The following is a 22270-nucleotide window of genomic DNA, read 5'->3' on the forward strand; positions in this document are numbered from 1 at the left end:
GAAGGAAACATGTAGCTGTTAGTATTAATACACCATACATCCTTTCTACCAGCTTCTCCTTAGGCACCCGTTTCTTTTTCTCTTTCTTTCTTACAGCTCTCAAATGTATATGAAATTAGGTTTAAAATGGCCTTGTATTTCATATAGAGAAGTACTCCTCTAGTATGCTATTTCTGTCATGTTGCCTCAAGGCCTGTTCCTTGTTTACACTGTTGATGTTGGCTCTGCGGTTATACTATATAATAGGTCAATGGTTTCCTAAAACCAGTGGTGAAAGAAATACAATAACATGTATATTTACAATATATTTAAACAGGATGTCTTAATATTACGGTATATATCGTGACATTCTGCCTACAATAAGCTCAATACGTCCATTATGTGCAGTTAAAGGACAATGCCAGACTTTAAAGACATGGTGAAATGGTTAATGTTTGGCATTTCATTTTGAACTTTCAGCCTCAAATGGCAGAATCTTAGTTTCTGAACCAATCAGATGTAAGTCTGTCTCATGCACAACCATGCAGTGTCGTTTGTAAACAAAGTGACAGAGAGACGTGGAGCAAAGCCAGGGGATTATTTCTAACCTGTACACAACCTAAATACATATTTTAGTGTGATGATTAAGTTTAAAACGAATAATACACTGTCTGGATGTCATCTTGAATGAGATTAAAAACGTAGAGTTCTTTAATCAAAACCACCTGTGTTTGGAGGACGATGCAGCAATGGGAATCAAACCGTTGAGCTTCATTCTTATTGGCTTTTATTGATGTGTAGCTCTACACGTCATCACGCAGCACGTTTTTGTTTTAAGGAAGTAATACATTTTTTATGGACTTTTGATATAAAAATACACAAAAATAGAAATGTTCCTATTTTTTTGGCATCAATTGTTAGGTATGATGACCACGGAGTCGGATATGGTCTAAAAGTGTGAAATTTTTATTTTTAATTTCACTACACCTTTAATAACATACTGTAGGCTCATTGTCCTATATATTGATCCTGAATGACTTCCCATGTCGTTCAGTTTCCCCAGCAAGCAGCCCTATAGCACAGAGTCCATACATATCACTTTTATGCTATATTTGTTGCCTGTCTTTTTCCATTCTTTTTCTTTTCTACTTTTTTTTAAATGAATGAGTCATTAGTTGTCAATAAAAACACATCCATGCCTTCATTGTCCCACAGGAGTCGTCGGAGTCTCTTAAATCATGTTTTGAAGTGAGCATTCGCCGCTTGGCACAACTGCCAATCAAAGTGACTGTACTGGCCAATCACAGCACGTATTTTCCGGGACATGGCCAAACACATAACAGCAACATCAGTTTAGAAGACTGTAGTGGCCCGTGGCATGGATGCATGTGTAATGAGAAATAATAACAGATTGATGAAATACTAAAAGCACTTTTGAACGCAACAGGAAGAAAAAAAGTTCCTATCACAAAGATTAGGCTTAAAATAAAATGTTGAAAAAAACCAATGTAGTCCGTTACATTAAGTCCCTCACATCTGCAAATAAAATCCTGCACATAATTCTACAACAATTCTACTCGTTGAACTCGAACTGGGGAGCCCATTGGTCCAATGATGCACGCCCACTGGAAGGAGACCGCCGGGCAGACCAAGGATGAGATGGAGGAATTATATTTCCAAAATCTGCCTAAATGTTGTCCCCCGCGACCCGACTACGGAATCGGAATCTGTTATGCCAAAGCACCAGCACTCGCCCAGCAGTCTGCTGTCACCCAGGCGGATGCGGGCGTCTTACTGGTTCGAATACTTTAGTTACTCGCTATTTTATAGATTTGTATTACATAAAAACATACATTAACCACTTCATCCCTATATAGTACTTCAACTATTTGAAAATGGCCGATTTACAAGCTCACAAGATCTGCTTGTAGATATGGTATTTTCAAAAGATTTTGAAACATTTTGAACACTTTTTTTAAATGGGACATTCTGCATAATGACTCCTTTTACTTTTGGCACTTAACCTATATTTCAGTTCAATACTTTCAGTTCAATGTTGAATACCGGACCTATACTTGTAACAGTAGAGTATTCCTACATTGTGGTATTGATACTTTTACTTAAGTAAGAAATGTGAGTACTTGGTCCACCAATGCCTACAGTATTGTCATTTGTGTGCTGCTACCCCCGTGGGCCTGCTGGTCGTAACACAAGCGGGCCCTGTTTGCCCGTGTGACGCGCAACAGCCAACATCAGCAGCCGCTCGCCGCTCTGTGAGTTTTACGGTACCACGTTTTACTGTGCCAGCCACGTTCACGAGTTTATGCCACTCTGCCAACACTAATCTAAAGGGATCTTCCACCCTCCACCAAGGTTTGTAAGCCAGATGCTTTTGTCCAAAGTTTCTCACACCTTTTTTCATGTCAATGACCCCATTTGTAGACTTCAACTCAGGTCTAAATAAACATGGGTTCATAATTCTTTAATATTTTTAACCGCACAACCTCCACCTATTTGAGTGATCGGATGGCTTCTTCATTCAGCAGACGCTCTTAATCCATAGCAATTTACAGTAAGCAAGGTCATCACAAGGTAATACAAATGCAGATAAATAGTAATCTAGGATCATAAGTAAACAAAGTATCATCAGTCTAACAGTAGTCTATCAGTAGAATTGAAACATTGAAACTATAAACACTCAATAATGACCTAACATGCTAGCTATCTAAATAAAATAAAATAAATAGCCTTTGCATAAGCCTGTAAGGTCGTCGAAGTTAGGGCAAATACTGCGACAAGTGCTATGGGCTAAGGTCGAGTCTGAAGAGGTGAATCTTCAGATTAAGGTGGAAGATCGTGAGTGAGTACGTCTGCTGTTCTAATTGCAATGGGGAGTGCATGCAGGGAGCCAGAAGGGAGAAGAGTCTGGGACGTGTGGAGCATTGTCCCGGATGTTAGTACTCAAGTAGAAGTACTTTCCACCACAACCCTGTGCTGATACAGTTTGAGACTATACTACTATACTATACTTTGAGACTATGCTATACTACAAACATCATGTAAGTCCAAGCTATATACGTACACATTATGTAGCTTTATCCGGAGCGTGCAGCATAGAAGCGCAAACACACTTTTGAGAGAGAGAGTGCGCACGTGTGTGCAGCAGTGTAAACACGGACACACAGTCACACACACACACACACACACACACACACACACACACACACACACACACACACACACACACACCCTATGGTCAATAAAAACAAATGAGGTAGCGCCAAACAAGGCATCCTCTCAACGCATTTACTGTAAGTATTTGCGATTCAGATCTGCCTGAACCAAACCTCAGCAGGTCTACTCCAGTAAAGCCGCGTTTAAATAATGGAACCCACGCCATTTGAAGCGTGACACTTTAACGCTAAAATCAGATTACTTTGGACTCGTTTTGGCATAAACGCACGGAGCATAACTTCTCCTATCTGAGCAGTGGGCCATAAATTGCCTGATTGCGGCATGTACAAATTGCTGTTTTGTCATAAATGCATTTCAGGCGTTGCATCAAACTGCTGGTTGTCAACACTGGACCACCAGCGGGTCGAAAAGGGACCACTTAAGAGTCTCTTATTTTGCGTGTCTTTCTTATTCCCTAACTTAAGTAAACTTAAGACCTGGAGGCGTGGTCAATGCTCTTTGGCCACTCAGAATAGCCAAATGGCATTGATCACGCCTCCAGGTCTTTAGTTTACTCAAGTTAGGGAATAAGACCTGGTACTTAAGACACGCAAAATACAGCCCTCTAACTCTGAGAGTGTAGCAGTGGTGCAAAGTAATGAAGTAGGCTCAAGTACTGCACTTAAATACAATTTTAAATTTTTGTTTTACTTTCAATTGAATTTCCAATTTCAAATCCAAGCTACTCCACTACATCTCTCATGTACAGTACTGCATGTAAGCGCAAATCTACAAGCTTGTGCAGCTTGTATTCTCCCATCAGCCATTGCAGAATCATTGGCTGCTAATGAGCCATGTGTCATTATGCGGGCACTGCCCATATACACAGTGGTCAAAAGTAACTAAGTACAATTTTGAGGTATGTGTACTTTACTGGAGTATTATCAATTTCCAATACCTTTATACTTTCACTCATCTCAGATCCAAATATTGTACTTTTACTCCACTACATTTATTTGAAAACTTTAGTTACAACCGGTGGTTATTTTGTAGATTTTGATATTATTTACAAAACATAACCACTTCATTCATTTAGGCTATTTTCAAAAGATCTTTATACTAGACATTTTGGCCGGTCGGTCGGCGGTGCGACGTAGGTGTGAGTGCCGCATAATGGCCTGAACTCTAGTAAGAGATATGATTATTAAGTAAAAAGTAGACCTCACTTGGTCTGCCGGCTGTTTCTGTGCAAAGCTACCTGAAACTCATAATAAATAAATATTCTTAACCCTATAGAAAACACTAAACACAGACAATTATATTTTTGCAATTTTCATAATGTTGCTGATGTCTGAGGTGGGTGGGTCTTTCAGTACCTTCATGATGCTCAGTGACATCATAGAAGGTAGGTTTGTTTCTTTTTTTGATTTGATTTGATTTATTTAGAAAAGCAATCATAATACATTATAATCAGCGATTCAAGGATTACACAGTAAAGTCCAAAGACTTATTTCCACTGAGGTCCTCTCACACTGAACGGAACAATACTTAAAAATACATCACAAATACATAACAGTACATATATATTACATACACAACACAACAAGTACGTCCCTACCCATCCGTCTATGATGACCCTTTATAGGGGAACCTTTTCCAGTATAAGCCATTGTTTAGTCTTCTGTTTAAATGTCCTCACATTGGATGTCACTTAAACCCAGGCTGTTCCACGGTGTGGCTCCTATATACATGAATGAATGCACACTTTACTTTTAAAAGTAGGGAGCACCACATCTGCCCACATCCCTGTTTGTCCCAGGTGTTCGGGTGAACTTCACCCGTGTTTAGTGATAGAGAAAAATCCCATACACCCACAATGGGCTTTTTTTTTCACTGGACCATTCTCACATGTCTTAGGAATAATGGGTGGACCAAAGTAGAAGTTCCCAGCTCCATTATTGTTTTAGGAATATATTTTTTTAAATAATACCCACGTTTTCCACCAATTTTGCCACCCCTATGAATGATAGAGCCTACTTCAAAATTTTGATAATTATTTTTATGGAATATTAGGTCAAATATAGGCCTACCCGTGTTTAGTGATGGTGTGACAAAATGTATGTTTAGTGTTCTAGGGTTAAGAATATTAAACTCTAATAATTCTCACTTCAAATGAAATAAAAAATAATAGTAAACTAGAACTGCATTCTGTCGAGTGCCTACTTGCTTGTTGCACACAAGTAGACCATACATGGCCTACTAGTGCGCAAGCAGAGCGTGCAAGTACTGTAGAGTAGACCGCTACAAACGTTCAAATCTCAGCCTCTCTGTGAAAGAACGTTTGCAATATTGAATCATTAGGTTTAGCTATTTGCTAAGTACCTTGCTTTTGGAGTAAAAAATGTACTATTTTGAAGTATGGTAATGATTACGTATGCCTGTTATGGCAGTGGTGTCAGATTACAAACATGTATACATAGGGGCATTACCTTTAATCCACCCGACACTGAAACATGTCATCATTACGTCACCATCGATAACCAATTATACCCTGGCATTGGTACATATATTCATCACGTCATATGCTCATAATTTGTCATGGGACATACGTAGCATGACGGAAAACATACCTGCACGGTCTGTTTCCGTATGTACCGTGCCAGCATATGACGGATATGCTGCTAACTAAGGGACATACGCATCGTAGCACCTGACTGATAACATCACTTGCACGCTCTGCTTGTGCAGGTAATAATCATACCATAGTACTAGTTTGTATAAGTGAGTAATGAAGTATTTGTACTTCAGTGGTTAATATACTAGAAGTAGCCTACTATAGTTAATAGTTGTACTAAAATATTTTACTTAAGTAAAAGTAGCAATACCACACTGCAAAAATACTTTTTGTAATAGTGATCTAAATCTATGAAGTCAGTAGGCCTAAGTCACATTCCACCACTGCTGAACCCTCCTTCTGATGAATTGAAAATGGTGGACCATAATATTGTAAACAAGTGTTAATGCTTTATCTTGGTTCGTCCACAAGTAACCTGTACAGTTCCTGTACAGAGAGCATCAGCTGAAAAGGGCTCTGCTGCCATCTAGTGTACAGGTTTGGGTACAGTTGATCAACGGACCAATCTATGATTAAAGGTACAGTAAACTATTGAAAAGTAAAATAAAACAAAATTGTTGTGAACAGTCTAATGTTGTAAACATTAGACTCTCTCTGTGTGTGTGTGTGTGTGTGTGTGTGTGTGTGTGTGTGTGTGTGTGTGTGTGTGTGTGTGTGTGTGTGTGTGTGTGTGCCCCACATGCATCTCCCCTGCCAATCTCTCTCTCTCTCTAATAAGCCTACCTTTTCCAGCAGTAATGAATGGTATTTAGCGCTTTTCCAAGTGCTCAAAGCACTTTACTTAATGGTTCAACGCTTCAATATGTATTATTATAGTTGCATGTATTATGGCAGTTGGTATTCTTAATCATTTTACCACTACTCTTAACTTAAAACTTCATAATGAAATCGTCATGATAAATGTAACTTAAATTCTTAATATTGTAAGCATAATGATATCGTGATATTTGGCCATAACTCCCTCCTCTGAGGGAGCTACCTTTGGGGAAGGGGGTTGTTGCCCAGACAGGGGCCAGACTGGTAATATGTTGTAAAAAAATGAGTAATGTTTTCACCTTTACATTTTTTTTTAAATAATATAATATAATAATTCTTCTTTACCACTTGCACCACAGCAAACCTATTCTGGGGGAACATTCACCAAAAGTAGCTGATCTACAAACTCACAAGCTGTCATGATGAGGTTGTGCAGCCTATATATTTTGGTTCTTTGTACTGTATATAGTGTTTAAATTAGTCCTTTAATGCAGACCAATTAAAGCAAGGCAACATAAACCCATAATAATTGAATAAGTGTGGAAAAAATCATTGGTTTGTGATCAGTTTGACTGCTTAATGAACAGTAAAGACATCAGGATTAGGTTAAACCTGGCTATTAGCCTGGTCCGGAGCAGGCTAAATCCACAGCATTAGTTTCCATGGTAACTATAGTGTGGCATTGCTTTCATGAAACTGAATCAAGTCTCAACATATCCAGGTTAACTGGCAAACTTAATCTGGCAAGATTAACCAGTTTTCATGAAACCAGTTAATCGCTGATCCAGGATATATTAAACCAGGATATCTGTTAAATCCCGGTTTAATCTCTAATCCAAGTTTCGTGAAACGGCCCCTGGTTGGGACTGCATGATGCTGTGCTGGCCCCCTATTTTATTTTCATGCTTTACATTGTTGAGCCACTAGGTGGTGCATGTATGTTGTGGCCTCTGCCCTCTGGCACTGTCTGTGGTCAAAATTGGGCCTAATTAAGATGAAGTTAGGAACACCTGTAGAATTCATTATGTTCTGGAAAGTCCTTTCGCAAGTTTGACGTTTTTTTATGATCACTACAATAATAATAAATAATAAAACTTTATTTGTATAGCACCTTTCATGACATGAAATGCAGCTCAAAGTGCTTTACAGAAAAATGGAGAATAAAAGAAAAGCAAGGCAACAACATTAAGAACAAGCAGTAATGCAATACAGTGAGGACATGAATAACAAAAATAAAAAAATAAAAGATCAATTAAAAGCAATGTTGTAGAAGTGGGTCTTGAGCTGAGCTTTAAAAATGTCTACAGAGGCTGCCTGACGAAGGTACAGTGGGAGCTTGTTCCATGCCGACGGCCCATAGAAACAAAAAGCTGCTTCCCCGACAGGATCATTGCTTGTAAATTGTGTGACCTTTCTTTGCATTATGTGCTTACCGCAAGTTCTTTACTGTAGGCTACTTTCATTGTGTTCTGTATTGTCATTTACGCCAATGAGTAATTTGACAGCTTTGTTCAATGCACAGTATAGAATAGGCTACCAATAAATCTAATGTTCTTTTCTTGTAGTTTTACTGTGTGTGGGTGTGGGTGCGTGTGTGTGTGCTTGTGCGTGTGTGTGTGTGTGTGTGTGTGTGTGTGTGTGTGTGTGTGTGTGCGCACCTCTGAGAGGAATACATAGAATGTTTTGCGGACCACCTTGACCACCTACCTAATATTAATCATCCCTTAAACCCCCCCCCCCCCTGCCCCAGACTGAGTAGAGTACACCTCAAAATTCATACATCAATATATGATCTAGTTTAAATTATGAATTATATTAGGACTAGTCCTAAACTATTAATAAATCCAAATAAAAATTGATAATGAATTATTAAGAAATTGTAACTTGTAAGTAGACTGCACAGAATGCACAAATTGTAATTTAGCAAAGGAATCTATTTTGTAATATAATATGGCTCCATGCCATTGTGTGTGGAATAAATGATTACACAATAGTCCGTGTGTATGTCGGCCTTCCCATCCCATCTCTCTGCATTTCAGTCCACACTCACACATTTTCTAATGGGACACTTCGACACATTGATTACAAACAAAACAACAATTATTAAAACTTCACTACAGTATATTAGTACTAGAAAATAATCACCGTTTGAATGTTTTACCTCTGTTCGCCCTGCAGATCTGACAGAACCTAACCTATCTATTGAAATATTACTGGGTGGGCCTGCAATGTTCAACAATTTGTATAGGAGGGATTGACTGCTGTGAAGGACATGTATTATACAAGCTTATACCGTGTAAACAAAAACTGTGGTCATCGTGACTGATATTGTGCAGTTGTCAAAGATGCATGAGTGGTAGTTACTCTGGCTTCCAGTGATGTCACAAACAAAACCTGTCCGTCTGCTATTGTATTGGATTGACATTGAAGTGGCAGTGATTGAAAATGAGATGTTATTCCAACTACCGGTATTGTAATCAAGGGGCAGGTTAAAACTAACCTGTGGCCCCCCGACATGCTTGGCAAGTTACAACTAACCCATGGCAGGTTAAAACTAACCCGTGGCTTCCTGTGAGGTTAGGTTTAGGGTTGGGTTCTGGGTGTGGGACTCGGACCAAACATGCATCCAACATATGCATCCGGGCCACGGAAGGTTAGAGATGTTTTCGCCATTATGCTTTCAGCTATGCACCCCTTGTCCCATTGTTTGGGAGGTGTACTGCACGCTGATACATGAGAAAATATCCGCCGGTCAGATAAAAATGCTGATTATTGAACAATATGGAATGCACTGTTTTAATACTCACCTGAGCAAAATTCTAACACCCGTGGTGTGGTGGTGAGCACTTTATATTTCAAATCTGAACGTTTATGTGGACGTTAACATTATAATTGTGACCTTCAGGACGCATTTACTGTACGGTGAAAACGTACATTTCCTGTTGTACTCCAGGACCTGGCTAAGATATGTATGCACTTCATTTAGCGGAGAATATCTCAACTGTTCTTGGATAATATATGACTGCTGCGAACAACTTAGGAACTGTGAAAAAATCTCTAAAATACCCGGAAATGACCACACCAGACAGCTACTTCAAACATGGCTCTATCTTCTAAACTATCTAACTAAACAGACAAAGTCCTATCTAATTGTATTGAATTATGTCAAACTCGCCAACATTGCAGCTGTATGAAAAGCTTCAATGATGCTCTTTCTATCTGCAAAGTGTTTGTTTCATAAAAATCCATTAGACATGCATGTTATGAGCTACTTTATGTCAAGAAATTCCTTGCAGGTGATTTTTTGTGTTGGCGTTTGGAAGCACTCCCTTTCAGTAACGCAACATCCTGCTGCCTCCGTGGATTTTTATGAAACAAACACTTTGCAGATAGAAAGAGGATAATTAAAGCTTTTCGTACAGCTGCAATGTTGGTGAGTTTCACATAATTTAATACAATTAGATAGGACTTTGTCTGTTTGGATGTATGGGCGGTCATTGGCAAATTGTGGCTAGTTTCCACCCTGCCATTAACTTATGGCCATTAACTTATATGCACACCGAGTAAACAAGAGTATTCTGAACATTTTGAGCATCTCAGAACATCTGTAGCTCCAACCAGGTCCTGGACTATCAGTTAGTTAGTCACCCTCAGGCATGACTTATAAGGTGATGCCCAGCAGTCTGCTGTCACCCAGGCGGATATGTTGATCTGACCTCCCATTTTAAAGCGCTCGCCCAGCAGTCTGCTGGTACCCAGGCAGATATGTTGATCTGACCTCCCATTTTAAAGCGCTCGCCCAGCAGTCTGCTGTCACCCAGGCAGATATGTTGATCTGACCTCCCATTTTAAAGCGCTCGCCCAGCAGTCTGCTGTCACCCAGGCGGATATGTTGATCTGACCTCCCATTTTAAAGCGCTCGCCCAGCAGTCTGCTGATACCCAGGCAGATATGTTCATCTGACTCCCCATTTTAAAGCGCCAGCGCTCGCCCAGCAGTCTGCTGTCACCCAGGCAGATATGTTGATCTGACCTCCCATTTTAAAGCGCTCGCCCAGCAGTCTGCTGGTACCCAGGCAGATATGTTCATCTGACTCCCCATTTTAAAGCGCCAGCGCTCGCCCAGCAGTCTGCTGTCACCCAGGCAGATATGTTGATCTGACTCCCCATTTTAAAGCGCCAGCGCTCGCCCAGCAGTCTGCTGTCATCCAGGTAGATATGTTGATCTGACCCCCCATTTTAAAGCGCCAGGCTCGCTCAGCAGTCTGCTGGTACCCAGGCGGATGCATGCACGCGACCTCACCCTTTAGGTCGCTTCTCGCCCTCTGCGTCTTACTGATGTATCAAGGTATGCAAAACAGGGTGAAGTTCTGCCATGACGATCATGAAAGACGAGTCATGTGAACCAACGCTGCTATTGTAACTCAATTTCTGCCGGTTAAATAAGCTTTAACATTGACACCATAGCATACCAAAGCTATATCAAAGGTATTCCATTGTGCTATCAAAGGGAAGTGCCAAATGGTTGTAGGCTAAACATTGTGGGAACAGAGTCAACTGTATCCTTTTAAGTGGGAAGTTCCAAATGATGTGAATCATTGCATGTCTGTATCACGTGGCTTGGATGTTCACTACAGTGGTGGAAAGTAACTGAGTACATTCAAGTACTGTAGTAAATTGTAAGCACAATTTTGAGGCATTTTTTACTTTACTGGAGTACAAATTCAGATTTTTGATCCGATCCAAGATTATCGGACGGGCCCCTTTTCCGCAAATAACTTTTGGTTCTAGAACTGGTTCCGTTCTAGATTCTTGGAACCTTGGGGCTTTCACGGAACAGGCGGCCATTTTTTGGTTCCATTCCAGTTCTGAAACAACTTTTAGGGTTGTGAACCAATTCATTTTCAGTGGAAACACTCAATATTAGGCAAGAAAATATGAACCGGTTCCGCCTGTGTGTGCATGCGTGCTGTACTAATACTTGATTGCAAGTGTACTTTCTTTTCTTCTTCCCTTTGGCTTAGACAATGTTGACGTAGTAATTCAGTGTTGATTCAAAGGTTGAAAGAGAGCCTTGATTGATTGAAAACCATCTCTCGTCCTTTTGTTTTTCCTGAGCCAAAGCAAACACAATATCAATAAAAGGATTGCCGTCAAACAAGAAATATTTTGCACTCATTCTGAAAGTAATACAATGTGTGACGCAGAGTCATAAAACCTTACACATCTGCCGCCACTGGTGCTGATATATTTTATTAATCAGCTGTTGGCATAACTCCAGGTCCCAGCATGCTAAACACCCCACATCTTTAGGTGGTGTTAGATAGACGGCCAATAGAGCATCGCAGTCCCGTCCTCGACAAATCATGACAATAAACACATTTCTTTGGGCCGAACAAATAATTAGAAAGAGGAAAAACTCGAATAAAAAAAGAAGGTACCCTGCCTTCTTTTTCTTCTTTGTCTCCACAAGGCCGAAGGCATGGGGAGAGAGTATGTTTTGCACGTGTGTGTGTGTGTGTGTGTCCGTCCGTCCGTCCGTCCGTGTACAGATAATCACTGTTAACCCGGTCGATGCCAAATTTTGCACACACACTCCCTGGATGCCAACGATAAACCTCTGCCCCAAACTTTCCAGAACGGCCTGTTATAGCGCCACCAGGAGGCCGACAAAACACATTTGTTGATATTACTCCTCCAGATTCTGTCCAAAAATCCCGCAAATCATTACACACTATCAGTCATGTGTTCAAGCCGGATCTGTCTGATATTTCATATTCCATCCTAATTGGCTAACACATTGGCTTTCAAAGTTTGCAGGATTGGCACGTTTTGAACAAAAAGCCTCAAATCATGAACGCAGCGTGCAATTTTTCACAGACAGAAGAATATATCCCACCCTTTTCACATTGGCCTGTTATAGCGCCACCAACAGGTGGATTTTTGCAACAAAAGGCCTCAAATCATGCAATTGTCATCCAAGGCGTAAAAAGAAATGGTACCTTTTTCACATTGGCCTATTCTAGCGCCACCAGGAGGCCACAACCTGACCTGCCCTGGTGGAGACCTGCATGTGCCCCGAGGGGCACTTTATCTAGTTCTAATTATTTGTTCGACCCAAAAAAATTGTTTATTGTCATGATTTGTCAACTCGGCTGTTGGCTTTGTCCGAGGCTTATACAGGTCTTTAAATAAATACGTTTTGAAACGTCTATGGGAAAATTAATGGGGAATTCTCTTCCAGTGCCCTCGCAGGGGGCGGGACTGCGTCACTCTATATACAGTAGGGTCAGTCTGTAATTGCTTAAGCTCCACCCCCACTGTGTTCCTAACAGCTATAACTAAACATAATCACTAGTCCCTTACTGGGTGCTTGGCTTCAAAAGCAAATTCCACAATAATCTCTTAAACGTCTTTACAACCATAGCCACAATACTGGTTAACAAACTGCCCTCTCATTGCCTGGGTTGTATTTTAGAGGCAAATCTTTCCATTGGAAAGATTATAATAAATAAAGTAATCCAAAATGTCAACCAGGGAACTAGATTTCTGCACAGGACCTCCTCACTGGTCAATCTGAAGACATCTGAAGCCGTTTCAAAAATAGGAAGCAAATTTTCAGAAATTCAAAAAAAGAAAATCACATTTTACCCCGGTTCCATCCACTAATACAAATGTGATAGGAAAATCATGAAATAAGGAGTAGGTGGCCCTATTTTGCCAGTCAAGTGAGACACATATATTATTTGACATACATTTCATATACTTTTTGACGTTCTTTTAGTCCTAGCTGTCCAGAGGATGTCTTTTAATCAGGCTTTGGTTTTGTTTCCAAGCATAGCTATATAAATTGTACACAGGGTCGAGGTACCCCCCTCTACCCCTCTTCTATTTTTGACTACTAGTGAAGGGTTTTGACACTCAGTGGGTACGAAGTGGGAATGGGCTTGAACTGGGCAAATTATGAGGGTCCCACGTGGTCTACACGTGGGCTAACTGGGCATGGGTTGGAAGTGGGCAAGCCCATGTAGGTCCCACAAGGTCTACATGCAGGCTAACTTGCATGGGTTGGAAGTGGGAAAGCCCATGTAGGTCCAACATGGTCTGCATGTGGGCTAAGTTGCATGGGTTGGAAGTGGAGAAGCCTAGGAGAGAAGTCCGGTCCACGGGCACAGCGTGGAGAGACCAGGAGATATTTCATCTGGCCTACAACATGTAGGGAGAAGAGGACAGAGAGAGAGGTCTGGCGTGATCTGACCACGGCGGGAGCAGGCACTGTCTGAGCAGAGAGAGAAAGCCCGAGGTAGGATGGTGCACCTTTTATGCAGGTTTTCACTGGCGAATGAATGACTCAGTCTGTATCTGATAGGCTGCACACGCCTCGGTTAGAGCACCTGACAGGTAAACAATACTGTGGCATAATGTTCATTGTCCATCGCTATCATAGCGCACAGCACAAAATATAAATAAAGCAATAAAACACAATATAAAGTTAACCATATCATGCTGCTCTACATAGCCCTGTGCATTCTGTGACATTAAACCAAATGGCATTCTCCACACTATAGTGTGGAACTACAGTAGCCCTCTCCATCTGGCCCACCCCTGGTTTAAGTCATGACTCATATAGACACTTTTTTTTTTACATTGTTCTGACTAGAGAACTTTTATCTCATACAGTATGTGCATCAGGTCCTTTCTGATGACTGTGATTCAGAGGAGACGGCAGTAAAACTCGGCGAAAGAGACGTCGTGAAGGGGAGACGGAAGAAGACATGCACAGGAGAGGAGAGGAGGTCGAATTTGAGAACAGTCAAACCTTTTCCAAGCCAAACCAACCAGATCCAAAGTATGTTAAAAAGCAAGTTTTGTCTTGCTGGTATGAAAAGTACAGCTGGCTTCATTTCATTCCAGGAATTGATGGTGTTCTGTGTTTTCACTGCTCAAAGTACTTTAAGAGGGCCACACCAACCCAGGCTAAGAGCATAGAGAATGCCTTTGTTAGGACTGGATTTACAAATTGGAGAAAAGCAATTGAAAAATGTACAATTTATCAGGATTCGGATGGCCACAAACTTGCAATGACAACTCTGTTGCATGAAAACAGATCACTCATAGCTGAGCTGTGCCTACACAACACAACAGAAAAAAACAGAGCTACCCTATTAACACATAGACTGCTACAGGTTCTAGCGGACCCTGGCTTACTGGTGCTGAAGGCTTAACATGGGCTTTTTGAGCTTTTTGGGGGGCCCACAGCGAGGGGCCTCTTATAGCGAGAATCACAATCGCATAAATAAAAAGAAAGCCCAACTTGTCCACTTCAATTTAAAAAAAAAAGTATGATTCTACCATCTTCCATTCTGGAGATATTGACCTTTTTCTAACACCTGCTTTTGCCTGCACGCTGCTTGTGAAAAAAAACAACAGAGATATGGAGGCCTGAAGTTGACAGACATTTCAGTTCAGTTTTTTTAGTTCAAAAGACCGATATAAAATTGAGCACAAATAATATCCTATACAAACCATATACCGAATGAAAGCCCTGAATGTCTACTTTTAGGAGGAAAACAGTACACATTGTACACATATACAGTTTGTCACTAATTGGCTATTGAATGCAGCTTGCGCCCACCAGAGAACTTTAGAGAAGGCATGGACCCGAAGAACTATTATTCACAAAATAAGGCCTATAGCGACATGTACATACTATATACCGTATGAAACAGTAGACTCTCTGCTTTCATAAGAAAAATACCACCCAGAAAAATCACACCCCTGTGAAGTGAGCAGTGCAATTGCACTGCTCACTTCACAGGGGTGTGATTTTTATTATTATTACAGTATTAGTATTTTTCTTATGAAAGCAGAGAGTCGACTGTTTCATACGGTATATAGTATGTACATGTCGCTATAGGCCTTATTTTGTGAATAATAGTTATTCAGGCCCATGCCATCTCTAAAGTTCTCTGAAAAAGATAATTTTAGAGAGCATGGACCTAACAACTAAATATTCACAAAATAAGGCCTATAGCGACATGTACATACTATATACCGTATGAAACAGAATACTCTCTGCTTTCATAAGAAAAATACTAATACTGTAATAATAATAGAAATCACACCCCAGTGAAGTGAGCAGTGCAATGTTGCACTGCTCACTTCACAACATTGCACTGCTCACTTCACAGGGGTGTGATTTTTATTATTACGAGTAAGACGCGCCAACGCGGAAGGCGAACGCAGATCGTAAATTGCAATAACAATTAGAATAAATTACAGACATGATCTGCAGGGTGTCATAGTTAGTGCTTGGACCACGCCAGCTCCATATATGGTCACAAAAGACGCCATCACACTCATGTCACCATGACTCAGCCATAACCATATAAGGAGTCCCCAAAGCAGGACCACGCCATCACACTCATGTCACCATGACTCACAAATCACTCAGCTCCATATATGGGCACAAAAGGGCCAGGTCCACATATACAGTAAGCGGGACAGACAGACACACACACACACACACACACACACACACACACACAGACAGACAGACAGACAGACAGACGTGATCTGCTAGGTCTCATAGTAAGTGCTCATTGCATTCGCAATTACAGTATTAGTTTTTTTCTTATGAAAGCAGAGAGTCTTGATGCACATTATCTGATCATAAAACGGACTTGGAAACTTTCTTCAATCGTAGCCCCATATGTGCCCTCTCCCTACGCTCATTGAACTCATTCTGTGATTCGAGCTACAAACAATCGCAGTAACGGGGGGGGGGGGGGCAACTAGGCTTTGAGGAAATGATCTTGCATAATCAACATTATTGTCGATTGTCGTGTGCCGCTCCAAACATGTCCAGACATACCACTAACCTCATCGATCCAGTCTCGCGTATCTATAAGGTGAGACGCGAGACTGGATCGGATTGTGTCTGGACATGTTTGGGAAAAAAAACAAGAAAAACAACGACTCAACGAGATGGATGCGGCAGCAGAAGCAGCACGTCAACGTATTTGGAAGAAAAAAAACGAGAAAGCACCACCTGTCGTTGCAAGACAAACACCCGTATGTTGCTGATAGACAGATAATAATCGATCCGATTTTGTCCTGCCGTTCATTTTATCACATTAGGTGCAGGGCAGGCTGCTCGACGGTGAGTTTATAATAGCCTGTTGTAACGAGAAAGGGGGGTGGATGGATGGATGCCTTATGATGGATGCGAGCAAAGCAACAGCAGCAGCAGCAGCAGTACGGCTTGCGATCAGCGACCAACGTATCATGGCGGGCCCTCGATAATGATGTGCAATCTGTCCATGACTAACTCCACATGTTATTGGCAAACGTTACGTTATGAAATCAAATGCCGATCGTTGCAGGTTTATATACGGGCAGAGAGCAAATCGCGTTGTATCTTGTTCCGAGAATGAGAGTGAGTGCAAGCCTTGCAGTTGAAAGCAGTGGGGAGTGGGGGGGGAACTGCCAATGCGATCCAAGAGGAAGAGACCCCCCCCCCCACCATTCTCCCTCGGGAGAAACCATGTAGAAACAGGAGGGGAGGGGGAATCGAGTGTATTCACACAAACAAGAGCATTGTCCCATCCATTTTAGATCCCCTGACATCTGCGTTGGTCTATGCCGGACGGCCGTCTCCAATACGTCGTACGTCCTCGCATAGACCAACCAATAGGCGGTGCCAGACGCTTCTCAGACCAACACCTCTTTTCAGCAGGGGGGGGTTTTAACTCTTTTTAGAGCCGATCGGTGTTACATTATGAGTTGTCCGGGCGCAAATATAGTTGAACCATAGTAATCAATAAAAAAACGTTTTTTGGACCATAAAACGTATAAAAACGTTATGCGCTTCTTGCGCTTGGCTATAATAAAACGTTTAAAAACGCTTTGCGCATTCGATGAGTTAAAGGTTATTGGTGGGGTGACAATCGTGGCAACTAGTGATGAAGGGCCAGTCCTGGTAATCAGGCCTTTATGTCCCACCAGATGGACTGTTAGGGCTCCATTTTTGTCTCATCTTTCTAAAGCCACTATTTGGGGATTTAGGAGTGGGGAAAGGGTGTTCCCCCACTAAAGTTGGTATTTTGGTTACCTGTCTAAATCCCTTAAACACCTCCGTTACCCGTTATATTATGTGTCTAAATCCCTTAAACACCTCCGTTACCCGTTATATTATGCATAGTTGTGGTTTGGGCGTTAAATAATTAAACAAAATTTAACCAATCACCAGTCCACGTGCCATTGCCTTTAATAGATCCCTTATCCGTTGCCCGTTAGTGCTATATTGCTTCATAGCCTTACGGTCTATAGCCCATGGAAGAGTGTTGCGTTGCTGTTTTTACAGAAAATAAGCCAGACAGTGCTTGCTGCAGTCTCCACAGTCCAAGACAGCTTTAAAGACAAAAAGGGACTCTGACCACTTTGATAAGATATTTGAGAAGGCACAAGGTATGTGTGAACGACTGTCTCTAGAGCCCATTGTTTTTCCACGCAATCGTAAGCACCCCCAAAGATACAGTATTCTGGGCCGGCTGCTGCAAAACTGTTTGTGCGACAGATTTCCTGAGATGCTCAAAATGTTCAGAATACTCATGTTTGAATAGACCATATGTCGGTCGGTCATCTTTAAGTTAATGGCAGGGTGGAAACTAGCCGCAATTTGCCAATGACTGCCCATACTGTACATCTAAACAGACAAAGTCCTATCTAATTGTATTAAATTATGTAAAACTCACTAAAATTGCAGCTGTATGAAAAGCTTGAATGATGCTCTTTCTATCTGCCAAGTGTTTGTTTCATAAAAATCACACCCGTGTGAACCGAGTGGTGCAACTCCCCCCCCCCCCCCCCCCCCCCTCTCTCTCATTAGCAGGCTACAGTGCAGTACTACAGCGCCCCTACTGGCCCCTACTGGTACATACTGGTGCTCATTAACGTCACATAGGTGAACAACACATTCAGACATTTCTGTTCCTTGGAGTGGTTGTGTTGGAGTTTGGAAGCGCTCCCTTTCAGTAACGCAACATCCTGCTGCCTCCTGCATTATGTGCAAATTCAAAACTGGTGGTACGCATGCAGGACTGTTGAGTGATTAATCAACGAGCGCCTCCAAACTCCAAAATCAACTGCAAGGAATTTATTGACATAAAGTAGCTCATAACATGTCTACCGTGGACTTTTATGAAACAAAACTTTGCAGATAGAAAGAGGATAATTAAAGCTTTTCGTACAGCTGCAATGTTGGTGGGTTTGACATAATTTAATACAATTAGATAGGACTTTGTCTGTTTGGATGTAGGCTGTGGGCGGTCATTTGCAATTTGTGGCTAGTTTCCACCCTGCCATTAACTTATGGAAAAATGAAGTGCATATCTTAGCCAGGTCCTGGAGTATAACACTGTGGAAACACTATACAAGATGCCCAACAGGGGGCACCCTTGTCTCACTGACCTTTCCAATGGAAAAGTGTCAGTCAGAACTCCATTTCACTTTACACAGCTCTTGGCATTACTAGGCTACTATACAGCAGCTGAATCCATTTAATGAGCATAGGCCCAAAACCGCATATCTCTCCATTGTTTTGTAAAGGACATTATGCTGAACTCTATCAAATGCTTTATTTAAAAAAAAAAACATTTCTGGACGGGAAACCCTTTTGGTGTTTTAAGCATTATGTAATACTTAAGCTATTGAAAAATAGCAGTTGAGATTTGCTACTTTTTTTATTGTGAAAATGTGGCTCAAATCTTAGAATGTATATTCTTCCAGAGAAAACGTTTTCAACTCAAATCTTTGCTTCTGGGGGGGTTCCTGGAGCAACATATGTTCAGATGGGGGTTGGTGGCCAATAACATATAATTGTTGGGGTCCTTGACATGAAATATTGAGAACCACTGATATAGAAACATGAGGTATTTCAGAAAACTTCTAGAAGACATTTTTTTTATTTCAACGTCAGGCCTAAATAGTCTATAAGATTATACCACCTTCTCCATCATTATTCATATGGGGAATCACATCTCGCATTGTGCATATTATATCTTCTATATATCTGTATGCCTGTGTAGAAGATATAATGCTACCCAATACCTTTTTTATCCTATTTTCCAGAATCTTATAGCAATAAAGTCATTGTTCACTGATTGGTCTGTAGTTCTCTACTTTCAGTTTTCTACCCTTATTCTTATACAAAATTGTGATTACACCAGTCGACATGGATTGTGACACCAGCTGCATCCTCCATATGCCTGTAAAGCCTTAGGTGCCACCGTGCCAGCACCTCTGAAAAGGTTTTATAAAAGTCCCCTGTTAGCCAGTCTGACCCAGCTGGGCTCTTGTTAGGCTGAATAATATAGCCTCTCTAAACTGCATCAATCAATATATCATCATCACATACAGTAGCTGTTTCTCAGATTCACTTATTTTCACCTTGTTCAAAGCATTCTCAACGTCCCTATTAAATAATTCTACCGTTTCTAGAATACATTTACTTTTCACCATTTTTATTTTATTTTACAATTCATGAATATAATTTCTCTTTTGCTTAGTTCAAGCACTATAGGAAGAAGGAAGTACATGTTTCACCCTCTACAGCATATTGTGCCCTACTCCTCACAATTGCATGCATAGGCTACACTTGTTTTTCTCATATTCATCTAACGCAGGCTTTATTTTCAAATACTGTATGTTTTAACATTGTAATTCATATTATTACCAGCACTTTCAATTTCCCTTGATAGCTTTTCCCTCAGTTCATTTCCCTCCTGTTTCTTTCTGAAATGACTTTGTTTTGCATATAGGCCTATACTTTTCTTTTTCAGGGTCTCCCACCATTCACTATAGCAAGTTCCCAAACTTGTTCATGCCAAGGAAAGGACCCCCAAATTGACACTTATTAGGGGAAACTATCCCTGTGGCAATTGTGCTCAGTGCAGCAATACCTTTAAGGCTGCTTTTTTCACTCATCCCCATACAGGCAAGAAGTTCAAAATTCAGAGTATAATCACTTGTATTTCCACACATGTGGTCTATATGATCCGTTGCCCATGTGGATTGGCCTATGTGGGCAAAACCACTAGACCGCTCAAGCAACAAATTAGTGAACATAAGAGCTCCATTCTGAGAAACGACCGTGATTACCCTATTGCTGTCCATTTTAATGACTCTAGATATGACATTTCTTCTTTTCGTTTGATGGGTATACCTGGTGACTTTTGTCTCTTATTGTTAACTATGTTGATTTCCTAATGTATTTGTACAACCATTAGTCTTTACATCTTTTCTCGTATAATGATTTTTAGAATGTAACTGAAATGATGTAGAAGTTATTTGGGGTTAGGAACAGCACGTCCCTAGCAGGACTTTTACATTCTTGTTGTGTTCATATAGTTTTAAGCAGACTTATTTCAAGATGCTCCACTGTTTGTGTTCATACAGTCTCTATATAATAAAGTGTCACTACCTGCACTAAACGTGCAGCCAAACCCAGATGAGCATGAAGAGACCACACGCTGCTCGAGCTGTGAAGATCAGAAGACAAGATAAGTGCTTCACGCCTTCCATTAGACTGGTAGAGAGCACGCACACACACACACACACACACACACACACACACACACACACACACACACACACACACACACACACACACACACACACACACCACAGAGGCAGTAACTGCGTCGATCAGCACTCCCTGTGCGGTTTATTTTAGGGTTTTTTTCTTCAGGTTTAAAGTAAACATTTTTTTCTAAACAGGTTTGTAATGAGACAGCAACAGAGCACATTTCTGACCGTATACTTTTAGTATTAGTAGGTGTGGTGTGGTGTGTTCCACATGCAGTGAGCTTGCGTGTGTGTGTGCGTGCACGTGTGTATGTTCAGCACAGTTCATTTGGTCTCACTCCATCCCCCGGCTCAGTAAAGAGCGAAAACAGCTAACTCCACCACCTCTCCCCCTCTCATGCACATCATTTGGAATATATAAAGCCACACAACCAACATCGATGAGGCAGTATTGCTTTTTTTAATTAATTTCCTGAAAAATGACCATTTTGGAGTTAGGTGGTTTCTTCCCCGATAGCAGAGTTATGCTACACAACCACAATGTTGCACATAGACATACAACAAATCCCCATGAAAAGCAACACTAAAGGCCCTGGCACATTCAAAGTGTCAGAAGCCCTCAAGTCCCAGTCCAAATGCACTCATTCAGGGACGCTGCTGACCATGTGGTTGCCCTGCTGCGCATGATATGTTTGTGTTGAGGCCAAATTGACATTTGATGCGTGGCACAGCTGAGCACCATAACACACTACTTACCCAACAGGTCTCAACAGGGTTCAAGAGAACTTTGCCAGTGGTCAGACTTTTCAGAGTGCATGTGAGAACGGAGAGAAGAGAGCAGTATAGAGCCCTGCACTGCATACACTCTCACTCTCGCTGTCTCAGTGTGATACACACGCCACATACTGTACACTGCTTGGTACTTTTTGTAGTTATAATAGCTACCAGTGCCACCAGCAAAGTGCTTTCTCATATACTAGATTATAGAGACACATTAGAATGGCAGGCAGTAGAGAATAAACTAAACTGGGTAGTGTTGTGTATGGGCGCCCAGACATATAGGCATTATACAGTAGGCATATATATATATATATAGATAAATAGAGTTGGGGACACACTCTGGGATAGATATGGGGAGAGA

This window comes from Protomyctophum bolini, assembly GCF_963924005.1.
Source record: "Protomyctophum bolini genome assembly, chromosome: 14".
NCBI lineage: Eukaryota > Metazoa > Chordata > Actinopteri > Myctophiformes > Myctophidae > Protomyctophum > Protomyctophum bolini.